Raw genomic sequence first — 22,739 nt, 5'->3', positions numbered from 1 at the left:
TATACGTCAAGTTTATAATGTCGTTGGTCTGGCAAATACACATTGATTTTCAATGTATGAATATGGTTACACGTGCATGTATTTACTGCACAGTTTGTATTATCGCGGCCATAATAAGAAGATGTACGTGTAAACATGTATTATCCTGAAGTTGCAAGATTACATGCATGAATCAAAAAAGTATTTTTTGATCTGCTGAACCTACAGAAAAAAACGAACTACGAACGAATTTTGAGGTTAACCGATTTTCACTACTGATCAAAAAATGGTACCATAAAATGACAACATCGCGTCTCGCTCACTCTTGAAGAATTAGAATGGAGAGACAGTCAGGACTTTTACGTGTAAACAGTTATTATTACGATAGTTTAAAATACACACTATTGCTGCCTGTAAATCTATGCACGTGTATGTGCGTTATAATACTAAGATTTTTCCAACTTTTCTATAAAAGTTACAGTACGTTCTACAAATACAATAAGCTACACTAGCTTTTAAGTGCGGAAAAGTTCATATTTTTGTATTAAAATAATAATATAAGTTCATATCGAAAGCAACAGTGAGATAAAGTGAAAAAAGTCGATTTTGAGATAAGTATTCCAATGAATAACTGAGATTTTTTTATTTGAAATACTCCATTTTAAAAAAAATCACGGTTACAATTTTTATTAAAATTGTCATGTAACTTCAAAACAAAAGTGGGATAACTAAGATACCCACTGTTGCTTTGAAGATACAGAACAATTTTAATATACTAAACAGTGGCTTTTTTCCTTTAAATGCTAAATAGTAGGTACGGAAAAGTTCACATTTGTACCAAAATAATATAAGTACATATCACTACTTGAAAGCAACAGTGAGATAAAGTGAAAAAAGTCGATTTTGAGATTAGTATTATAATCAATTGCTGAAAGCTATACGTACATAATGAATAACTGAGTTTTTTTCTTTTATTGTAATACCCCATTTAAAGGAAAAAGGTCCACTGTTTAATTTATTAAAATTCTCCTGTAAACAGTCGGATAGCTGAGATTCTACCATTCTCATCTGTACTATATTATAGTATCCTATTTCATTTGTATAGCACAAACGTTAAAGTTCAATTATTTCTAAACTACTATTTTTTACTTATCCCACTGTTGCTTTCAGGTAGCGATATGTTGATGATATTATTAAAATTTATTGACATAAGTGTCAAAAAGGACAAAGAGGAAACAAATAAAACTTATTTCTAACGATATACCAGGTGATGATTCTAAAGGCATTGATATATATATTTAAAAAAACTAGTTGGCTATCAAAAGTCACTTTAAGCCATGTGGGAAACGTTGACAAAGTTTACTGTTGGTGTCATAACTAGAGTTGGGTTTCGGGATTTTTCATCCCGAATCTCGAGAGTTGAAAATTTTAATATTTCGGGAAATCCCGGATCTCGAGAAACTTTTCTCGGGATTCGGGATTTCTTTATTATCAAAAATTAATTGAAAAACGATTTTCTATATGAAAAAAGTGAACAGAAAACACAAACATTCAAAGACTGATCGGGGCATTTAACACAATTAAGCCAACGCGACTCAAAATGAGCGCAATTTTTGCAATATCAGGGAATTTTGTGTCTCAAAAGCGTACGCGATTGTCAGACGCAGCGATTGACAGTCTGTGTTTTTTGAAATTCCATTTCAATAGGTAATGTTCTGAATTATTTTTGTGTTTTCCTACTTCTATTTTGTCTGTCTTCTTACATAAATAAAAAAATCATATTTCTTTGGAATTTTTGTGTTTTTACACTGATTTTAGGATTTTTACAGGTTTATTTTTTAATTTCCCGATATCTCGAGAATTCTCGAGAATTCTTTTCTGGGAATCCCGAATCTCGAGAATTCAAAATTTCATTATTTCGGGAAATCCCGAATCTCGAGATTGAGATTTTCTCGGGATATATCCAACTCTAGTCATAACTCACATTTTTCAATGAATAATGTGAGTTCTGTCATCAAGGACTTTCTAACCAATCAGGGAGCTATATGTCTCACAGTATGCTGTGTTTCTGCAGCCTTAGGAGTATTATATATATTTACAAAAATGTAAATCGACTCACTCATTCATTAATATTCAAGGGAGTTCAATACTTTTCTTACAATTTTAAAAAACAATGAATGCTCTGGTGGTTTTTTTGCGATTATCTCAAAACTTGATTTACTCAAAGCAACTCAATTATGCAATATTTTGGAAATGGCGCGCTAAAAGGGAACGAGTGAGTTATTAAATGGATCAATGATGCAGAAATATTTGTAACATTTATTACAAGAGTGTTGAATGAAGGAGTTCCGTACGAAATTAGACTTACTTCAGCTGACATGGTACAAAGTCTTAATCATTAAGTTAATTAAACAACGTAGTCTAGAAACAATTATATTTATCTTCAGTGAAAACCTCGCAGGTTCCTTCTCGATGTTTGACACAAAAAGAATAGACACAATTTTCCGCAGACTTTTCCGACCGCCGCAGCCGTTATTCACGTTTATTTCTGAGCTTTTTCCAAAACTTTACAAGTCTTAACAAAAGCCTCCTCGGTACTTTGTAAGACATGTATAGTGATGTTTCTATTTGCCAAATATTACTCTAAGAGTTTACTTGTACTCAGTTTTCATATGACAACGGTCTCCGAGACAATATACATTGTGATGAGTTTACAAAATATTCGGATACCTTTCCTGCGCTCTATTCATAACTAACTTTCAAGATTTTATTTGTTTAAGTTTTAATGGGCTATGAATTTTAAACGGTATCATAATATTTCTTGCAAAGTTTCAAAAAATACTCCTTATTTAAAAAGTTTGTTGGGGCCGTCCTTTAATAGCCTTCCAAAAACAAAAAAATTGCAAATACATAAAACCATAGCGCATCTCAATGGCGAGGGGTGAAGGTAGGCTGTTAAGATTCGACATAAATAGTGCACACCAAACATTGTCAGTCATATATATTTGTAATAATTGAACTAAGAATACAATTTGCAGATGGTGATGGTTTTTTTTTTTTGAATTCAATTAAACCCTGCCTTACCAAACCATAATAGTTTAGGTATAATATACACGATCCGACAAAAATAAGAACCATGGTACATCTATAGACCGTGTTTTAACCACTTTTATTTCCTCATTTGAAGAAAGGTACGCTCAATTCATCCATACTCCTAATAAACAATAATATTTATTTCTGTGTGACGCGGTATTCGACCCTGCATTCACAACTTCTCTCTCCACCGTTAGCTCTTAATGTACTATTCATAAAACACAAAAGATGGTAGCCAATATTAACGACATTTTAAATAACACTCGAAATATTTATATGTTTAAAAAATTCACGTGACTAATAATTGAACCGATAGCTGAATTAGTAAAGATCTCCGCCCAAAATACGATGCACTCAACTAACATTCGGTAGAACAAAACAATAGTAGGTAATAAATATAGTTTTCTTAAATTGTGTATCACTCATTGTTTAAAAAATATATAATTCATAAAATATTCGTTTATAAAAAATATAAATAAATATAAACAAATATGTTATACACAAAACAAAAATTCGTAAATATTATTTTTATTTTTAATAATTTTTTCTAGTTTCTTAAGAATGTGTATTACCTACTTTTGAAGCATTTAAAATATTTTATTTTACCTAATATTATCTGATCATTAGAAAGCTTTAAGGCAGTGTTTCCCAAAGTGTGATATGCGTACCCCTTGGGATACGGGAAGAGTTTGGTGGACGCGCTGCACCGGGCTTTGGCTGCGAATGGTGTAACAAGCATTAATACGACATCAATAATTGATGTCGTAGTTATGCAGAATGTAGCCAGTCCACAATAATGTCGAGCTGAGATAATGGCACTTTCACAACAACATGATGTTAAAAATGTATAATTTTAAATAGTATTTTATTTCAAGAATAATTTGTTTGCAGCTTGGCTTCCAGCAGAACGTAGATAAAACCTTCTCGCATCTGATCTATATCATATCTCATTTTTTTATTTTTTGTGGACTGGCTGCTTTCTGCATAACTATGTCCAATTGTAATACAACATCCATGCTAGAAGGTTTATCGCATGCGGAAAAAGAGCAATTGTTGGAATTAGCTTCAAACGGATTCTTGAAAAATAAATAGGTATAAGGAGTGTGCTTTAACACCATTCTGTTTGCAAATGCAATATGTGTATCCAGTTTTAACAGAGAAAGTCCTGAAATACATCTTGCCTTTTCCAACTTGATAATATCTATATGAAGTTGCTTTTTCTGCATTTGTAGACAAGTCAAAAAAAAGGAACAGGCTTTTGGATGTGGAAATGCATCTCAGATTAAAATTAACAACCAGGGTACCAAATTATGATGATCTGTCTCAACATAGACAATTTCATCATTCTCATTGATTATAATGAATGTTATTTATGACATAAATTTTGTTTATTTTATTTATATTTTATTATGAATGAATTTTACTTTTCGCTTATTACTATTTTGTTTATGTAGGTACTAAAAAGGAAAAAATAATTATATTTTGATTGTTATTAAAGTATATGCATTTTTTTTTTGACGAGGGGTACCTACTCAGTGTTAGGAAAATAATTGAAGAGGTACACAAATGTCGAAAGTTTTGGAAATACTGCTTTAAGGGATGAAAACACTCGAAGAAAAATAAACGAAAAATTCACGTGACGTCAGTCGACATATGTATAAGAAAATATAATATATTTTAGCTGCAAAACAAATTTCCAACATTTTGATTGAGGCGATAAAGTTCGAACCAACTTTTTGAGGTCATAAATAATTCCCGAAATATTTCTCGCCATGGACTGAAAATAGCTTGGAATTATTTTTCAATATACCTGGTTGCCTGTACCTAACGTGGGCGGGCTTATCAGGGAATGGAAACTTATTATTTTATTTAATTTTTATTTTTGACTCGTAAAATCGTTGCAAGTTTTTTTAGATAATAAAAAAAATAATCTAAGTTCTCCTTACAGCGAGATCAGATTTTCTCTTTTCGCGCGTTTTATTATCGTAGTAAAAAATTGAGCCTGGTTCAAGAAAATCTTTGAGTGGGTAATTGAATTACTTTTGTTGGCCATTTTAATTCGAACTTTAGATTAGTCTATTTTGGAAACTTTTTATTATTTATTTTATTTAAGTCATACAGCCTAAGTGATTTTTTTTTTATTTTTCGCAAAGAAATGGAAAATAGTTTTTAAAATTAATATTATTAAGTATTTTAATACCTTTATGATCGTTGAAGGATCCATTCCTCACGTTGCAGCGATCTACGCGCTGCAGGGTTGATATCAATGGCAAATTATTATTAATATTTAATGAAATATAATAAATTTAATAACCTCAAGAGGAATCCTCTGCTTACCAGAAGCACGTCGCGTAAAAAATACGAAGCTTGCAATTTGAGTCATTTTTTTATAATTTACAATTTAAACTGTATTAAGGGCGGACATGCTCAGCGTAGGTCAAAATGGAGCTTTAATTGCATTTTCAAAGCATGGTCTTGGTCATTCCTTAAACGTTGTAGATATTTTTTTCATATAATTTTGAAGCCTTATTATTCTTTATATTTATTTTAAACATTTGATGGCTGCATAAAGTATTTTTATTACGTAAAATAGTATTCTTTTAAACCTCTCGCTCTAATGTTTTAGAATATAGTCATATTTCAGTATATGCATGTGCAGTGGTGTTAAGATTTTTTACATTTATTAATTTTTAAACGCATTTATAAAACCATGAGTATAATTTATGTCGACATTATTAAAGTGAAATATTTACAATAAAAAAGTATATAGATAATCTCTGTGATCCCAAATTTGACAAGAATTAGGCATTTTATTATTCAAAAAATGGGCAAGATTAACACATTTGAAGATAATTATAAAGATATTAATTATAAGCTATGTTTTTGACCATTCAAGTGTGATAAACATTCTACGAATAATGATTGCTTTATAATAATTATTGACCTAAGAATAAGGTAGTGTTTTTTTGAAATACGACATTTCTTTTGGCATTCCCCAGTAGTTCAGCTACAACATATAGCCGTAGCCATAAATTGACAGACTATAATTGAAGTTGGGAGTAAAATAATGTTAACGTGCGTTTTTGAACATGTACCTAACCGATTTTTTTTAAACGGTACATGTTCAAACAAAAATATATATAAAGGATAAAATAAATTTAATAATAAGGATAATAAGGCTTCAAAATTATATAATTAGATTATCTACAATGTTTAAGGAATGTCTTATATATCTGCAATAAAAACTCCATTTTGACCTACGTTGAGCATGTCCCCCCTTAAGGGGGATGATTCTACCTACCAGAGGCACCTAGCGGAAAAATACGAAGCTTGCAATTTGAAACATTTTTTTGATAATTTACAATTTCAACTGTATTAATTAATAAATATGTAACTGAAAACATTAAAAAGAAAAAAAAGTCGAAGATAAACTTACAATTATATAAAAATCTGAATTTGTCACATACTCGTATTTACGTCCACAGTTACGTTATTATTAAATTATATTTTATGGTCATATTTATTATTAAAATTTAGTTTATTAAGTTTTCTATGTTTTCATATAGAGATTTTTGACCAATTCATAGTTTTATTATTTTTTATATTTATTTTAAAAAACATCGATTTTTTTAAAATATAATTGTGTATAACTTGAAATCGTTTTTTTATATCAAATCTTATTTGGTATGGTCCCAATATTGAAGCTCGATTCTCTGCCATCCGTTAGAATTTGATACATTGATATAATATTATAAAACTTTTTAGGTCTGACTTAATTAACTTTCTCACACACTCTGTACTTATACTTGTAAGAGAACTTGTCGAATGAAATCGATTTGCATATTGAGAGGTGACTTTCCCAATATGTTAATGGCCACTCTGTAGTTTGACAAGCACGTCTCGTAAAGTAAAATACATAGGTACGCAATTTTTGTCATAAAAATGTAGATATAATTTTAACTCACAAAATATTGTCAAAGGACGTCTATAAATTTTGATCGGTACAATTTATGCATGAGAATCAGAAAAAAATATTGATATAAAATAAATATTGTTCTTCAAATCTATACTGTCTCAAAATAATGGTCAGAAGCCCAACCCCTAAGCTATTTTAGCAAAATAGTTTAACGATAATTTCTATCAAATACTGTCCCTCTTTATTCAAACCGTATTCATGCGCCATATGTAACGAAGACTTCACACTGACTTGGTGATTATTTAAAGTCTACCTACTTATGGACATAATAAACCTATTTACATAATGACTTCCTTATTTTATTATCTACTATATAAAAATCAATATTTTTTTGTTTATTTGTTTGTTCGAATTTTATGCGCTGCCATACCGTTCATCCGATTACGATAAAACTTTGTCAACTAATTGCTTGCACTTGCGCGAAGGTTATAGGCTATATTTAATATATAAAAATGAATGTCTGTCTATCTGTCTGTCCCGTATGCATTCTTATACTATTCATCCGATTGCGATGAAACTTTGGTGAGTTGTTGTGTGCACACCTGTGAAGATTTCTGAATTAGTACAACCATCTTCTTCTTCATTCTATCTTCTTTTATTCGCATGGTTAATATACCATTCATCCGATTGCAATGAAACTTTCGTCAGTTATTATGCCCACACCCGCGAAGGTTTCTGAATTATTACAACCATATTCTTCTTCTTCTTCTATTCTATATTCTTCTATTCGTATGCGATCCTATTCCATTCATCCGATTGCAATGAGATTTTGAACAAGTGTTGTGCACACGCCCGCAAAGGTTTCTGAATTGATACAACCATTTTCTTATATTCTATCTTCTTCTATTCGTATGCGTTCTTATACCATTCATCCGATTGCAATGAAACTTTGGTAAGTTGTTGTGGTTTCTAAATTAGTATTATATAAAATACAAAGTTTGTTGTTTGTTTGTTCCATCCAATTTTGATTTTTTTACTACATATTAATACTATTAATATTTTTTTCTTTTATTTTGATAACTGTCAATTCATGGTAGAACTGCATTGTATTGTTGTTTAATTTAATAAAACGAAAATTTTTTTATAGTACCTATTCCACTTTTAATCAATAAATTAGGACCGGTTTCGTCCGCCTCAGAGGGACATTTTTGAAACTGTTGAAAATGTCCCTTTGAGGCGGACGAAACCGGTCCTAATTTATTGATTAAAAGTGGAATAAGAACTACAAAAAAATGCGTTTTATTAAATTAAACAACAATACTATTAATAACGTTTGCATATTTCCGATTCGATTTTAATTTAGTGTTCTTTTGTTTGACCTATACTCATATTAGAATTACTTTCAAAATGCTATATTGTATTACACAGATATTTTAATATTAAAAAGATAATTACTTTTATTATTTTAAAAATATCTAAGATAAATGTATCCACGAAGCGACCCTGTGCGAAGCCGGGTACTTCAGCTTGTATATAATAATATAATTTGCCAACGACATCTATCTATAGTTATGTATTATAAATTGATTGCCGGCTTGTATAACCAGACCGTCACGTACATGGCACCAATGAACGAAGACAATAAAAAATAGCTCCAAGTAATTTCGAACATTTCACGCATGTAATACATACATACGATTATACACGTATTGTAAAAAACACACTCACACGATAAACCTGTTTCATACTTTCATGTAAACTGAGGTTGTAGGTATTTAATCCTAACTAGCTCTCCAATATTTACAATGGTGTATATTTTGTAAATATTTACATTCGTGCGCTGAACTTGATACCAAAAAGTCTCGTGTCAAAATGTCCAACTGTGACAGTACAATTTTCTAACCCGAGTTGATATTGCGATTGGGTACTATTTTTTAAAATATCTATTTTAATGGCAGTTATATCTATATATTATAAAAAGGTAAAATATAATATTACTTGTTTAGTAAAATACTGATGATGAACAAAATTATAATTCAAGTACTGTAAATCTGGCTGTATTTTTCGGACTTTTTTTCTATTCTGTTATCTATAACAGCCTACATACTTTCCACTTCTTCACTTCTCCACTGTACGCCAGTACTACAATATATTAGCATAATTAACAGAAAAACACTATTTCTTCATTAACGCATAATGGATGGAATTAACAAAAAATAAAACTTTGTTTCTATAATATTACATAGGTTTGGCACCTGAACACGCGTGCCAAACTTAATAATATGATAATTTATTCTATACTAACCATATATTTGCTTCGGGCTTATGAAACGCCAGTTATAAATAAAATTTTACGACTCATCAATCCATAATATAAGTAGAGGTATACGTACACATTTTGATATAGCTCTAGTATTTATTTAATTGTATTTTCTTTCGTTTATATATAGGGATAAACAACTCAATCCATGTCAGCATATTGATCGGCGATATTAAATATCCATTTACCGTAGTGTCCAATTATGACAAACTCAGTAAATAACTGACGGCAATGCTAATTAATTTCTTTATTATTAATTTTTCCACATAGTCAGCTATATCCGATGACGCAAACTTCATATAGTAGCTGACTCAATTATAATAATTAGTTCCTAAATATTCTTTTCAAGATATTATTTTGATTGTGAGTACGTCAATAAATAGCGGATCATAATTCATTGGACATGTCACTCGAATATAAGTTCCCGGTCTGTTAGAATCTCAGTCTCTATATTGCTCCGCACAACATCTCATTCTACCAAAATTCGGACCTCGGAACAGTATCATAAGTATTGTAACGTAACTACTGTAACATACTTTTGTACCGACTGTTTACGCTGCAAATAAAACTTGCTCCACCATTCATCGGAGCAACCACCAAAATCGCGACTTCTTCATCCATAACACCATGGCTCCCACAGTTATGACATACACATATTATAATGGCTTTATAGTGAGACTCTGCCCCCTAGCTGCCTTCACCTTTCAATCTTCTTACCCTATTCATCGAAGATGGCTTTTTTTAAGAAACTCGGACTACACCTAAATGTTAATATAATGTATTTTCACCCCATTAGTACCTGTGATCCGAATTTATAGTTAAGTAAGTATATGGGAAGTAACAATTTATTGTAAAATAATAAACATAATTTGAAAACACATCAGTTAAAAATATTTCCGATGAAGTGGGTACTGGGCCACTGTTATAAATTTGTCCCACTCATTTTCAAAATTTTCGTGTTCTTCATTCTCATAAACAATTCAATTGGCACTTTCAAAAGATACATTTTTATCATCAGAAAGTTCTACACGTATACTGTTATCATATGTATATATTGTAAGTTCGTTATAACGGAAACTTTTGAAACATTACATGGAAAAACAGTTCGTTTTATTCGAAAGTTTGCCACAAACCAGGTTTGTTATAAATCAGTTTTTTCCAAGGTGGGCGTTATTGTTCTCGCTCGGGGGTGTTGGAGCAATCCAGGGAGCAGTAATAGACTCGGAATCAATAGGGGGGCGATGAGTTCAGTGCAGTCAGAAATCTTTTAACTAATCAAAGAAACCGACTAATAAATCGCGGTGATTTAAGAATGCTGCTGACAAAAATATAGCCGAATATTTTTATTATAGTAGCAGCGCACCAAAAGTTATCCTTATTTTTCATTATAATTGTATGTAATGCGAATGTTACCATGGATTTGATTACAAAGTTTTATATTTTATGCATCCGGATATCAGATCTTATTTAAAACATCTTGCTTTACTGTGTTGCGTAATATATAGATACATAAACCAACATAAATTTGTCAATACATCTTTTTTGCTTGTTCATTTAAACAACATATTTTTCTAAATAAGGGACGGTAGGCCAAAAAAATAGGAACATATGTTATAAACGAACAAAATTACACAGATCTTATGGAACTTTGAGCCTGCATTTTAAAAGATAATCGTTATAACCGAAAGTTTGCTTTAGCCCAGTTCATTTAGGGTTTGCAATACCGAATGTATATACCAAGGCCTGAACAAAAACGATGCATGAGTGCGAGTGAGAAAGTATTCGGCACCCTTATAATCTCTGCGACACGCGCTAGAGTAAGATAAAAGGTCTACATATGTTTTCGTTAGTTTATAAGAGTATCGCCAACAAATCGTGGAGAATCGCTTCACGTAGCATCGTAGCTCGTGTTGCTAAATTGCTATTTTTTGTGTTAGACATAAAGTCAATGGTAAATATTTTTTGTTAATTAAGTAGGAAAGATGGTTCTGTGTGTTGTATTAAAATATGGTAGCCATACTGATAAGCAAGAATATGGTATTACGTTTCATAGGTAAGTTGATACATGTTCATGATAATTTATTTGTATATTATTATATATATTATCAGTGACCTAGTGTTTCTTTAAAATAACTTAAATTATGGATATCTTTACCTAATGGTTGCATTTTGACCGCTTAAAAATACTATATAACGTAAAAAAATAGAAAATTATATTTTAATTCTGAGCGTCTAGTGCGAGCACTTTGGGCGAGCACTACCGAAATGGTCTATGGTCTCGAACATTTGTAGACAAATGCGTTCGCTCGCTCACAAACCAAACGCATGGCACGCAGCTTCATTTAGCAATGCAACGGGTGGTGTCTAGATGTATCTATAGTCTATGGTATATACGAATACCGATATTCGTTAAAACATATAGAAAAAAAGCGATCGACAAAATAAATATAGTTATTAAAATCTATTTAAAATATTATTTTATTGTAACCCGAAGTACCTACCTACATTTATTATATTGACCTTTATAAATATGTATAGATAATAATATTGTAGAACTGCTGATTAGGTATGTATAGGTGTGTGTATACATATATATTATATTAGGTGAGTTATATATATTATATAAGCGAGTTTATATGTAAAGTTTTTTTTTAATAATGTTATAAAAGTAGGTACCATGTAAGAGTATTATTAAAGACTAATATCTCATTAGTTAACTCGATCAATTATTTTTCTTAGAATTGACGATTTACACCTCTTGTGTGTAGTATTTTTATTGTTTATAAAGAATAATGATCAATTATTAGGTTTTGACGATTTATTATAATAATATGCTACCTAGTGTATTGTTATTAATAAGATAGGGTTTTTACTAATTAGGTTTTTTACTGACACTTCAACTATTTATAATTTGTTTATTGTATTTTTTGTGACAGTCAGAGACTAGATATGTAGGTAATGAAGTTTTTACCTACTTTATTGTATTGATTTACTATATAAGGTAAAGTTAAGAGTGTTCGTTGTCAAACCCTTCAAAAAGCTCAGCCGTCATATTTTCCAAACGCGTAAACAGAAGACACTCACATAACGTTAAAAAAATTGTAATGAATTCACACCCCATCCCTTGGGACAAATCAGTTAAATATTTAGGCCTCACCATCGACAAAAGACTCACTTTTAACCCACACATTAATATCAAAAAAACGCCAAGCCAAGGTAATAAACTCACGACTTCAACCCATGATGGGTAACAAAAGTAGACTGTCTACGCGAGCAAAACTTCTGCTATACACTGCAATCACTAGACCCATAATGACATACGCATGACCCATCTGGGCATATTCAAACCCAAAACACCTGAAAACTCTACAGATAATACAAAACAAAACACTGCGTAGAATCACAAACGCACCCTGGTTCGTGCGCGGTTCTACGCTGCACAGAGATCTCAACTTCCTCAAAATCCATCCACGACCACGTCATGAAATTGTCAGAAAATTTTTACAAATCCATGACAGGCCACCCTAACCCGACCATCCTAAACCTATCAACCTACGAAAAAAGCGACACAGATAACGTTTATAGGAGACCGAGGGCGATCCTTGACGACAAGCCACCATAGTTCGACCCCTCCCCGAGGATAAAAAAAAGATGAAGGGCAACCTGCCGCCCATCGCTATTGCGCGGACGGAAGGAACTTTCCTCCCCTGACTTTTTAGGGGGATGTAATGTATAAAAGATAAAATACTGCTCGGGTGATACAATCGGACATCGGAGGAAGATAATATTTTTGTTATCATCATGTACATCAGCTGTTCTACCACTTGTTAACTAATACTACTAACAGCCAAAGCTTTCATATCAACGACCAAGAGATGAAGGAGATAGGGGGCCCAGCCCCGGAGCTCCATCCAAATGTAAAAAGCTATACACCAATAATAAAAAAATATGTTCGTTGTCAGTGTGTGTTTACCTTTGGTGAGTGTACACGACGCCTGAAGATGCCAAAAGGCGAAACCCGGGTCGCAAAAAACGACTTAAATGGAATAGTAGGTACAGAGCTTGAATCCATTAGAATTTTGCTGATTTTTAAGTTTGAGTGCCGGGCAAATTTGTCTCAAATTCAACGCTTGTTGGATGAACTATCAACGTTGTATCAAAAGTTATATTTTTTTTCCGACCATGTCCGATCCTGATAGGATCATATGGGCCTCCACAGAGTGGAGGTTTGTATTGACAGATTTTGTTTTTTACGAGAAATGGATGTCAGTCACTTGCTCAACCTATTAGGTCCATACCCTGACACACACAAATTGAAAAACAATTTTTGTACTTGCCAGACCCAGGATTCGAACCTGGGACCCACGGCTTTGTAGTCCAACGCTTATGCCACGCGGCCACCGTGGGCGTCGAGTTATAGATTAATTATTGGAAATATTTGCCACGAATGTTTTCTTTTTCGAAATATGTCAATTTATCGCGACAATTCTATAAGTGTATTTGAAGGATATTATTTTATTATTATGTAACTTTTGTTGGTTTCAGTCAATATTATTTTTGTTTTGGCATCATAAAACTTATACAATATATTACAATGTCATAGTAACTATTGAAAAAATAACATTAAATTCATTTTCGGAAAACATAAGCGTGTGTGCTTTCTTAATACCCGCCAAATAATTACAAGATAAAAAGAACTTTTTATATACAACGTTTTTAAGTTTTCTGTTGAACCATATAAACTAGACTTGACTAGCTTTAAAAAAAATGTACTTGACATGTCATATTGATTTCCATAGTAACGCACGTATATATTAATAATTTAGTTGGTAGGACCCCAGACCCCTAGCAACCAATAATGGTGTCCAAATAACTTTTCATACAAAACAGAATTAACTGAAAATGAATTCAATTCTACTTAAAGATGGCTAAAAGTGTTTTTAAAAAAATGCATTGGCATCGTGTTCTGATATATTCTAAAAGTTTCAAATGTCTAGCTAGTCGGGAAGTTAGTTATAAATCAATTGCAAGATTTGTACCGGACAAAGAACCAACGGACAAATAAGAATACGAGCTAAGAAAAACGTTGTAAAATACCGATATTTTGAATTTTGAAACCAGTATTTCAGTATCAATAAATAATTGAATACCGGTTTTGCAATCCCCAAATTCGTTATAAGCTGTTTTAGAATTTTAAATCCAAATTATATAAAATAAAATATGGTCAACATTTTTATTTTTATTTCAATTTACTTTTAAAAAATTGTTTAATTGAATAAAAAATAGTTAATTAGAATGGGTACTCTATAGCTATACAATATAGAAAAATAATGATAAAAACTGTTACATAAAGCATGTAATCTTTATTTGGTTAAATTATTGAAGCAGGTGATAATAGCAAAATATTTTATTTACTCGTCCAATTTATTTCTCTACCGAAACACATTTTTGTTTTCCGAATTTAATAACACAAAGGTATATTTTTTCGTGAACATAATATACGCTTGATGTTATTTTTGTATACAATCAGGATTCCAATTTATTACAATAAACATTCCGCAGATTACATTTCCACACTTCGTTTTCGAGGATGACTGATTGCTCAAACGCGTTTTGTGTTTCCCTTGTAACATAATACCTACGTATTATTATTATTATATTTAATACTTTTAATGACATACAATTAATTATTTTTTCTGAACCAACCAGTTAATATACAGTGGAACTTGGTTATTACGATCACGGAAATCGCTAGATCTAGGATGTAATGAGGAAACATTCGTTGACATTTTAGTTTATGATTTTCTCCATAAATTTATTCACTTTTATAACGATCTACTTCTCGGATATACCGAGCATAACTGTTAATGTGTCGATCGTTTAAAGACAACATTTTCTACCCTAAGCAATAAAATCCGATCGGACAGTTAACTAGACTGATGCCGCCGGGATCGGATTACGTTTATGACTCTAGTTAAGTGTCTAAGTACTTAATTGATGTTTTCGCCGACAGCATTGAAAAAGTATCCACTTTTGTAGTTAATGAATGCCATGCTTGTTTCGGGAATTTTTACGATGGTTTTCAGATTTTATATGTTCTATGTTTAAATAGAACGTGGCGCGAAAAATGTTATATAACGAAAAAAGAGTAATGCTTATAACGAGCAAATTCAGTCGGTCCCGTCTTCCTCGTAATAACCACGTTCGGATGTATTATATCACCACGTCACCTCAATACTACAACTAGGTAACTTGATTTTCACTGTTTTTGAGATAGCTATTGAATATGATTCTACATTTCCTTCTCTACAAAATTATAAAAATAGGTAAATCAGAAGTTAATGAGAACTGTATTAATTTTGTGTTAGATTAATTAAATATTAGATAACTTTAAAACCATAAATTCATTAAATAAATAACATAATATAATATCCACAAGATTTTTTCATACAATTGGACATTATTTAATTGTTCCTAATTAGAAAAGCACAATTTTCCATTTTTATTTTAATAATAATTATAGCCTGAATTTATGTTAATCAGGTAAAGTTTAAATTTCATTTTCCCAAAAAATGACGAAATCAGAGTTATCTAGTTGTAGTATTGAGGTGACGATATTAGGCCACGTATTTTTTCCGACTTATACGCGGTGAAAATGAGAACTTCTTGGTAGTATTTACCTGTGTGTCCCTGATAACTATCTTAGAAATCGGTAGCATCAGTTGTTTGTTCTCCCAAGGTGCAGAATTAACCTACCATTGGTAATACCAATTGGGAGGGCAACAACCAAATCACTTCGGATATTCCACCTACGTGGGAATGAGTGTAGGTAGGCATTGTTTTATAAATTCTTAAAATAGGGTCTACTTAGCTCATTCGGTGTAGGTACTTCCTTGTGTTTAATTAATATTTTTTTGTATTTACACTTTTCTACTGCTTAATAACTTTTATATAATACTGTTTTAATAGTATTTCTTTTTTTCTAAATGCTATCATGTGAACGTCTTAAATTAATAATTTGTAAATAAATCAATATGCAATTGATTTTTTCTAATAGACACATCTTAACGTTTATAACATCCATTTCGTAAAAATCTTATTAGTATAGAATATATTATATGCAACCGAAATATGTTTTGATATGCTCCTTTTAAACTTTCAGGTTTAACATGAAATTCATACTCGAAGAGCTCAGGATAAAAGACAGATTCACAACCATCTATTTGAGATGAACGCTTCTGTTCTTTGGCGATTTGAAGAAGAGTGATGACAGCTTGAAGAGACTCCTTATTTATTGGCAGCTTAAATGCTGAAAAGAAATATGAAATATATTTACACACTGGGCTGACCAAATCGAGAGTGTGATAGGGTCTTCATTTGTGTCAACAATCCGCTTAGATGAATTCAAGAACAAATGAAGAAAAATCGTGTGCAAAATGGAAATTTCTCATGGAGACCACGGTCCTCAGTAGAAGGCTAATGACTGGAAAGAACAACTGAAGAGTCGTAGAAGCTCAGCTATACTGCCCCCATAAGCAAAAACACAGCTAATGGGAAAAAGTCAATTTTGAGAAAAGAGCGGTTATAATGTTTTTCATTGCTGCTTCATTAAAAGTTAATAAATTTTAATAAATGTTTCGGTTTATAATAGATTATTTAAAAATTGATATTTTGATTACATAAAAAATGCAAAATTACAAAAATATTGATTATAAAACTTCACTATTGTCTTTTTATTTATGATTTTGAATGGAATAATGTCAGTTTCATAAGGAAAAAAACAGTAAATATGTTTTTTTGCTTATAATTTAAATTGTAATGGATATTTTTGAAAAATGAAATACTTATTTTTTAATGTAATGGTATTTTATTTATTAAATAATATTGGAATGACAATACTTTTCCTTCTCGTAGGGTCTACACCAGTGGTTTTTTGGTATTTATAAAATTGGTTGAATACACATGACTTGTCTTAAATTTCTTTTCACCCTCAAAAATGATTCATAATGTGTTTTTCTGATGAGATCATATGTGAAATAGTCCGTTTCTGAGAATAAAGTCAATTTAAAGAGTTGGCAACAATTGCTTTAATAACACAATCACTGCTGACCTGTTAATTAATATTTAATTACCACATTTAAATATCATGTTAATTATATCTAATGGCCAGTCGCAGAGTCAGCACTAAATGAGTTAATATTGTCAATTTTCCTACTACTGTATACTGTGAAAGATTATTCAGTGTAATGCACTTCATAAAAAACGAATATCGAAGCCAGTTGACAGATGTAAACTTAGAAGCAGCCATGCGGCTCGCATTGGAAAAAAGGAATATTGAGGAATTTCCGTTTGCATTACTTTTATAAAATGTTCAGAGACATAAGTACAAATATCATTAATTTAATAAGACCAGATAGTAAGAAATGTGTTTTATGATGGATTAAGATTAAAAAACTAATTTAGTGCTAACAACGGGACTGGCGCGTTTTCAGTAGTTGGCCATTAGATATAATTAACATGATATTTAAATGTTGTAATTAAAATGTAATTAACTAGTCATTAACATTTTACTCGCCATTATAATTTCATTGGATTTTGCAGCATTTTGATCAAGTTTATCCAATTGCATACTCTCCAAAACAAGGTTGAGAATCTTTTTTTTACGATTCTTAGTCCAATTTCGAACTTAATCATCTTTGAATCTTAAAATATCGTTAAAAATGTAGGGCGATATGAAATTAGTGAATGATTAATTTGAGGTTATCTCACTATTACCAGTTACATGCGGTATTACAATTGTGTAAAAATTCTAGAATCATAAACAAAAAAACAGTAAGCCAGCGTTTTTAAGCAAAAAACGCAGCAAATCGATAGATGTGCTGTGTTTTTGCTTATGATTCATTATTTACTGTTTTGTTGCTTCGAAAAGCCAAACATTTTTGCAAAAGTAACGAACACGTCATTATGATGATTTGTATATTAAAATAAATGATTTTCTGTTTATTTTGTTATGTAATTATGTTCAGAATTTTATTTAGTATGTCACCTCATACTTTTATTTTTTCCCGTTAGCTGTGTTTTTGCTTATGGGGGCAGTATAATCATTTACCTTAAAGAAGCTATTGACCATAATATACAAATAAATTGATCCATTTATCTGTATTTTATTTAGGTACGACATAATCAAACGATAGTCATTTATGTTAAATTTCTTTGTATGTTAAAAGTTAATTGACTGTACCTACTCCTAACTTTATAGTATTTCAAAAATTCACCATCCGGAAGTGAAATAAATAGTGTCCAGAAGTGATTCTGAGCAAAAAGACCACCGATATGAGCTTATTTATTTTCCCAATGTCACTGACGGCTTGATTTCGGGTTCCACGTAGGTATAGGAGCAATTTTATATTGTCAAATTACGTGTCGTATAAACAATAAACAATGCTAAGATTACATTTGCAAATAAATCATCCAGGTATGCTATCAAATCCTTCTGCATATAATCAATGTTACACGTACTTTACTTTGAAAATTACTGCTCTATGTGTTAAGGTCACACTTTCGATAAGATTAAAAATATCCCAATGCTCCTCCTATTGCACCATTCTCTTTTAAATACAAATCAGTCTTAGACTATATCAGTAGTTCCTATCTAAAAGGTTCAAGCTATCTGCATTGCCTAGGGACAACACGTAATGTTTAGTTTATATAGATATCTAGGAAGTACCGCTTTTCCATTAGAGCAGGACTGGCCTTAGGGCGAAAAGAACCGACTGTGCCCAAAACCTTGCACGACGTGACAACAAATAAAAAAACAGAAAAGAATAAAAGGTAAACTTGGTGTGAGTTTAACACTATTTTGTATCTTAGTGTGGGGATACTGAGTATTGTTAAGGGTGAGGGGTAGCGATTCCAATAAACAATAATTTATACATATACTTGTAGTGTAGTCAATTAAATAGGAATATAAATTATTTACATATGCAACCAATACACCATATCTGTTTACCAAAATGACAGTGTCTGATTGCCTCCTTACCTGCGACCCCAGATGAGCGGCAAGTGTCGACGATATTACGTAATCATCATACCCTTTTATTCATCGATGGCTATCTCTTTACATAAAACCATAGCTGGCTCACGTCAGTGTAACTTTCTCACCTAGCCCAATTAGGGATTGCAATACCGAATGAAAATCTCAATACCGGTTTTTCGGTATTTTTATTGAATATCGGTAAGCGTTAAACCATTAAAAAACAGAAGTACTACTTATATCTGTTACAATTTCTTTAAAACATTATTTTATAGCAAAAACCGACATACCTACAGTTATTATGTTGACATTAAAAATATCTATTGTTCATAATATTGTAGAACTGGTGATTTTTACAAATAATTTGAATATATTGATGGTTTTAATTAAAGCTCTCAAAAAGGCTAGTTCATCAAGTGCAAATAAGTGCGGCTGCAGGAAAACCTTCTTAGATTCAACGCTCGTAAAGTCATCAATAATAATAGAATACTTGAACATTTGTCATTTGTTTACTATTTCAAAATTATATTAAGATAATTAATCGCGACAATTATATAATTAATATTATATTTGATAGATTTTGTTTTTTCATTATTTCACATCTGCTGCATTTTCATTTTAGCAGCACATAATTTATAATTCATTTTCAATAACGTAAATCAGTGTGCTTTCTTAATACCGAAAACTCCGGTATTTTGGAATTTTAAAACCGGTATTTCGGTATTGATAAATACTGGAATACCGGTATTGCAATTCCTAAGCCCAATGGTAGAACCTTCAGATCTATGTATATTAGTTATTGAACGAATGAGCATCGGGCCTGCATTCTATCAAATTAGAGTCACAAAGAGGTTGCCATTATATTTTTTGAGAAGCAAATTCCGTTGCTCAACATTTTCGTGCATAGTTTTATAATATTTCGCCTATATATTATATATATACTAGCTGATCCGGCAAACGTTGTTCTGCCATATAAATTATTTCTAGTGAATATTTTGGTTGTTAAATAAAAAATAACGAATGTATCGTAAGTGTGTGGGGATGGGATCTATGACAGAAAGAGGAATGGAGCGTTGTAGACGATGACCGCCGATAAAAACAAAAAAACACCTACCATTCATTTTCTCAATTCAAAATGAGTAATGATGTTCATAATGAATGAATTACCTGTGACAGGATCTCGTTGATTAATGTTTATGCAATAAACGTCTTGTCCCTTCCAAAAAATTAGCGGATATTGGAGAGCGTCGTATGAACGGTGTGTGTCAGCGATGAACTCCATATTATGGTACTTCTTCGAATCACAATTTCTCGCGTCGATGTGCGGTCGCCAACCATGATTCCAGCAATGTCGTCAACAACAGGCGCATTGAATTGACGCACATGCTCTCCAGCTGGTGTTTTATCAGGATTGATGACAATAGCGTGATTGTCACTTTGCAATTCGTGCATGTGTGCTTTGAAGAATTTCAATAATTCATTGTGCTCATTCAATAGGGCGTCCAGTTTGCCGACGATGCGCCTGGCATTACGCGAATTGAGGTTATTGTAGCCGCAACGTGCATCCACACGATTGATGTCCTCACCGCCCATGAAGTAGATTTGTAAAAATTTATGTGGTTCGTTTGGCATTGGCAGCAATGAGCCTACTTCGTGGTATACTTGGCCTTTGATTTTGAACGTAGAATGGAATTGTTGACTATTTGCCGCAGTATTGTGAACTATTTCTGTTGCTCCGAACGAAGTCATTTGGAAGCATGAATTGAATGTGCAAATGGACTTCAGGAACAGGTTTGAATCTGGAACCGTGCCGATGAGCAAGCCGTTCAATGGTTCTGGTGGTATCTCAATTTCTGGTAGTTGCACTTTTCTTGATGTGCAACATATCCCGGCTGATTCATGTTTGAATTTGAGCGCATGACAATGAGGGCATTCTTTGTCCATAGCACCAATCAACACTTTCGGATGAGCGGAATATTCAATATCTGGCTCGTACTCGAATGCGAGACTAAGGGACAAAGCGGATGTAAATGCTCGATGTACTTGTTGGCGTTGTTGGTCATTTGCTCTGCGTGTGTTAACTACGAACCGGCGCGCTTGGCTCCGTTCCAATTGTCGTTGTTGATTTCGTTCAGCTCGTGCCTCTTGTGATTGAGATGCACGTAATTGCGACATGCTCACACGCACGTTTTTGTTATCTTGTTGGATTTGTTCGTCTGTTCTTTCTGCTCTACTATTTTGCATGTTTGTTGCTTTATTCGTTCGACGCCCCAAATGGCCCCCCTTGCGTCTTGCTGGCATTGTGCACAATACACGCACACAAAAATAGATAAATTAAAATAAATCGTACAAAATTTTGCACGCACTGCGTTGTGATATGCCGAGTGAAATGTCAAAATGACGTGACGCTTCTTTTGAATTCTTATCGGACGTAGCGCCATCTTTTATTCAACAACATAAATAATTTCGTTCTGTTTGAAATACGAACGACGGTTAAATTTGTTCATACAAAAATAATAAAATCGCGATTAAAAAATGGGAAGTTGGGAGTAGGAAGGTGAAAATTTGGGGTTGTAGGTATTTTTTAATGCCAAATAATAAAAAAAATACAAAAAGAAATTTTCAAAAAAATAAAAGAATTTTTTTTCTGGATAGAGATACCCTAATCACCTAGCGGTATAAAATATACTTGTTGACCTATTCTCATACCTAACAAATATACATAAAAAAATTCATAAAAATCCAATCCAAAAAGCCATTTCGGAGGAGTGCGACCACAAACATCGTGACACGAGATTTTTATATATATAGAGATATAGTATATTCGCCTCTTTGCCTGATTACCTCGCATAAAATTAGATCAAATGATATTTACTTGTATTAATAATAAATGTAGTAATAAAAAAATAAATAGATAATAATATTATCATTATATTATTTTTGACATAATATATTATATTATGTAAAAAAATATTTTTAGAATATATTACATTATTTTTATCAAAGAGCCGGGAGTGCAAAGTTATGATACAGCAACTCTATCTGTGCTCCGTGAAATATGGCATCTATTTTTGACACAACAGCACCCATTACAATTATGAAACACATCACAAAAACACCGATGCATCGAGAATCAAACCCGGAATTCCCAGCTTACGAACGCAGCGGATTGCGCATTGAACTCGGGTCATCTACATAACCTCGAAGAATTTCTTCCACTAACTTTAGGTGTATATTGGTAACGACGCGTTGTAAGCCCTTAAATTTGTCAATTCACACATCAGTATAAATTACATTTAAGGATATGATTTTTCAACATAATATTATAATAGTAGATAGCCATGGTACAGATGGAAGAAAAATATACTTAATAATTACAAGATAAAAAGAACTTTTTA

The sequence above is a fragment of the Rhyacophila brunnea genome, unplaced genomic scaffold, assembly GCF_057557595.1.
Source record: "Rhyacophila brunnea isolate RB1 unplaced genomic scaffold, BYU_Rbru_1.0 scaffold_14, whole genome shotgun sequence".
In the NCBI taxonomy this organism is placed as follows: domain Eukaryota; kingdom Metazoa; phylum Arthropoda; class Insecta; order Trichoptera; family Rhyacophilidae; genus Rhyacophila; species Rhyacophila brunnea.
This window is presented reverse-complemented; position numbering follows the sequence as displayed.